Source organism: Salvelinus alpinus, chromosome 8, assembly GCF_045679555.1.
Source record: "Salvelinus alpinus chromosome 8, SLU_Salpinus.1, whole genome shotgun sequence".
Taxonomy (NCBI): domain Eukaryota; kingdom Metazoa; phylum Chordata; class Actinopteri; order Salmoniformes; family Salmonidae; genus Salvelinus; species Salvelinus alpinus.
The window spans coordinates 15,772,860-15,777,282 of record NC_092093.1 but is presented as its reverse complement, the minus strand read 5'-3'; positions in this window follow the sequence as shown (position 1 = coordinate 15,777,282).

Below are 4,423 nucleotides of genomic sequence, written 5' to 3'. Positions count from 1 at the left end.
CATGGTAAAGCCCACACATCATGTATATGCATAGTGGGAGGGGTTGGGCTCACGTTCAAGGGAATGGATGGAAGAAAATGAAAGCACGGACGAGAGAGAGAGAGAGAGAGAGCGAGCGAGCGGAGATAAAAGATGGGGGTTGCTTTTATGTTTGAGATTTATTTAATCACTGCACTACCTTTCATAAAACTGACTGAAAATCATTGTTCACAACATATCATGCCATGTGACGAGCCAATATTGGGGGTTAGGCTAAATATATAAGTGGGGTGAGTTGCTTATTGGTATTGTGAGAAAGTGTGTTTTGTGACATAATGTATCACCTAGAAAAGTTGAGCTGGCACAGCACCAGCAGAGGGATGGAATTTGTAAGAGTTGAAGCTCAATTCAATTAATTCTGCATTTCGATATTTATACACTAGCTCTTTTCCCTATGGTCAAATAAAATCACATGCTTGGAATACATACTGATAAAGCCTACAACAGTAACTACTACCAGTTAGACTCCCCCACAGGTATGCTTCCGGTTCTCACAATAAGAAGTGTGTGTTCAGGCAGTAGTTTGAAAACAAAGACAATGCGTAACCATTGGTGTGCCCCACTTTTACATGAAGAATTTCCAATGTCGTATTATTATTTTTTACTTCAGAGCATCCTATTTGTATTTATCCATCTATTCTACACCTTTAACTGCTTTGACAATGGTTTTATACAATAGATGCAAATCACAATCACAATCTTGTATTATGCGTTGTGTAAATTTTTTCAATGCAATCTCTTCAGGAAAAGCTTCCTTGGTAATAGATTGCTAGTGATTGCAAGCAGAGCAATCACTAGCTAGTGATAACTAACAGAGATATTTGAAATGCGTGATATCCTTGACTTCCTGCTACAAGGACAGGGAGATTAACCTATAATGACTACCTGTTACAAAACATACTGTATTTCAAACTGTATGAAAATAAATCTGTAAATAAGAAGTTGTATTAATTCCTGGATTATGAGTGCAGGCATTGAATAGCTGGCTGATGAAATAGCTACACTACATGATCAAAAGTATGTGGACACCTGCTCATCGAACATCTCATTCCAAAATCATGGGTATTAGTATGGAGTTGGTCCTCCCTTTGCTACTATAACAGCCTCCACTCTTCTGGGAAGGCTTTCCACTAAATGTTGGAACATTGCTGCGGGGACTTGCTTCCATTCAGCCACAAGAACATTAGTGAGGTTAGGCACTGATGTTGGGCGATTAGGCCTGGCTCGCAGTCGGCGTTCCAATTCATCCCAAAGGTGTTCGTTGTGGTTCAGGTCAGAGCTCTGTGCAGGCCAGTCAAGTTCTTCCACCCTGATCTCAACAAACCCTTTCTGTATGGAACTCGTTTTGTGCACGGGGGAATTGTCATGCTGAAACAGGAAAGGGTCTTCCCCAAACTGTTGCCACAAAGTTGGAAGCACAGAATCCTCTAGAATGTCATTGCATGCTGTAGCGTTAAGATTTCCATTCACTGGAACTAATGTGCCTAGCCCGAACCATGAAAAACAGCCCCAGACCATTATTCCACCTCCACCAAACTTTACAGTTGGCACTATGCAATCGAGCAGGTAGCAACAAACCTGGATTCATCCATTCACTCCAGAGAACAGGCTTCCACTCCACTTCCACTATTTATGGAGATTGCATGGCTGAAATAGCCGGATTCACTAATTTGAAGGGGTGTCCACATACTTCTGTATATATAGTGTATCGTGCAAGAGCAATTTAAAGAGCACGGTTTCATAGTTTCATCATAAATTGGTAATATGAATGGGTAATCATTTGATGGTGATATGAATGTACGCACATTTAATTTCTTTATAGATTGTCCTCAGGGCACATCTCTTGGCCAGCCATATGTGCCTGATGTTTCATAACAGTGACAGTGTGTCGTTAAATTGCTTGATAATTTATCTTCATGATCTGTCTCTATTGATTACAGAGGTTAGGGACTGCCAGAAGGAAAGGTGAGGGAGATATATTATACTTGATTACAATATGTATATAACCTGTTATCTGTTTCATCTATCAAAAAGGATTAACAGATTACTGAACTGAGATGTATGAAATTGCTTGACTGGACTGTACAATCATGCACCACAACAACTGAGATCCAGTCCATTATGTTTCTTGATTCACCGTACTGTAAATGAATTCTAGATCTGAAATCCTGTTTATGTATTTATGTTAATAGTCTTTTTGATAATAGTTTGGAGTTGAAGTTGGAGGACAGTGTGAGTGGTTGTTCCTGTATAGAGTACCACAGTATGAGTCATAATACTCATATAACCTAGCGGTCAAACAAGTAAATGGTTCCAATCGTTTTTCTAACATAAATTTTTCCCATAGGGGATTATAGAAACACTTCAAATAAGGGCTGCTTCGCATAGGCTTACCCTGGCGTGGCGTTTTGATAACCGTGTAAATCTCTCTCGGACAAGGTGACTTTAATCAATATATTTGACCCCCCCCCCCACCCAGCAATGAAATAATAATTAGCTGCTAATGTGGCTATCATAAAGAACTACAAATGCCATGATGATCTGGACGAGACTGCTGAATCGAGGCAAAGGTAAGAATCTCTGGATTAACTATCTAATGTTTGCTAAATTTATTAATGAATAAATTGGCACAATTTCTTGTGCAAGTTTTAAATTGACACAATACCTGTTAGCAAACGTGTCAGCTAGAGATGACGTGCAGGAGCTTGCAGGGATTTGTAGTCTTCTATGGTGTCTACTTTGATGCTAATAAGCATTTTCGAATCTGAGAGTCAATAGAGCCGAATATATTGATTAAGTCACCTTGTCTGAGAGAGATTTACATGGTTATCAAAACGTCACACCAGAATAAGCCTACATGAAACCCAGCCCCTATTTTAAGTGTTTCTGAAATTCTCTATGGGAAAAATGATTGGTGGAAAAACGATTGGAACCATTTCCCTGTTGATCGCTAGGTTTTCTGGGTATTATGACACCTCTATTGATAGACATAAGATGGTCAGGACATGTGAACATCTGGATGTGTCTCTCTGTCCTTATTGTTCTGTGGCAGTAGTACAGGAAATCAATCATTCTATCAATCTGAGACATGATTGCTACAGTGGCCTGGACTCAAGTGAGGTGTGCCCCAATTCCCATAAAACCTTACCATATAGAATAAAGAGTGCTGATTTAGGATCAGTTTGAACTATATCAGCACTCCTAATCTGAGACACTTGACACAATGATCACTATCTCACTTCAATTCTGATAACTTCAGAGATAAGTCTTGCCACAATATCTATCTTTGTTATCTATCTCCCAAGGACACACAATTCTCATGACACTGTCCACTCAAGCACTCTTGTCTAGCTATCATCTTCATTAGGAGCCCTGCTTATCTTTGGCTTTACAGTATGTGCAGCTCAAGATGCCAGTAGACTCTCTTTGTAATCTCATGCCCAACGACAAAGGTCGCGTTTGACGAGTTGATCCAACAGACCTTCATAGGGCGGGAGTGTCTGGGAGTGAGATTAATCACTTTTTGATCTTCTCTGTGATCTTACTGTTGTGTACTGTATGTCCAATATTTTTTTTAATTTAACCTTTATTTAACTTGGTTAGTAAGTTAACTCAGTAAGTTAAGAATAAATTCTTATTTACAATGACGGTCTACGGCCAAACCCAGATGACGCTGGGACAATTGTGCACCGCCCTATGGGACTCCCAATCACGGCCGGATGTGATACAGCCTGGATTCGAACCAGGGACTGTAGTGACGCCTCTTGCACTGAGACGCAGTGCCTTAGACCGCTGCGCCACTCAGGAGCCCAAATTGCCCTGCGTTGTTTGAGCACAGAAAGTATTTTGATGCAAACTTTGCTACCTGACCGTCAGTAGGCTATGTTGCTAGACAGCCTACCTGGGTTCTGATCCAGGAGTTTCTCATACTGCTGTTTAATTATTTGTTACTTTTATCTATTTTTTACTTAACACTTATTTTTTTCTTAACTTCTTAAAGCATTGTTGGTTAAGGGCTTGTAAGTAAGCATTTCACTGTAAGGTCTACACCTGTTGCATGTGACAAATAACATTTGATTTGACTAGCTGATATCCTACACATCACAATGTACAATAAAGCCTGAGCTTAGCTTCATCATTTCATCTTCTTTCAAAAAAATATTTATTTAATATTTCTGAAAAGCAAAAGTGTAGTTTTTTCAGCTTCCTTTATTGTCTATGGTTTTACTGTGAGTGTAATTTCAAAGACAGTGGTTCGACAGATTGGTCCTCACCCAGTTTCGTTTCGGCAGCACCCTTTGGGTTTCTCTGATAACTCCCCTACCCAGTAGGGGGCGGGGTCACATGTACCGGATGTTGATACCGGATGTTGATACAGTCTGCG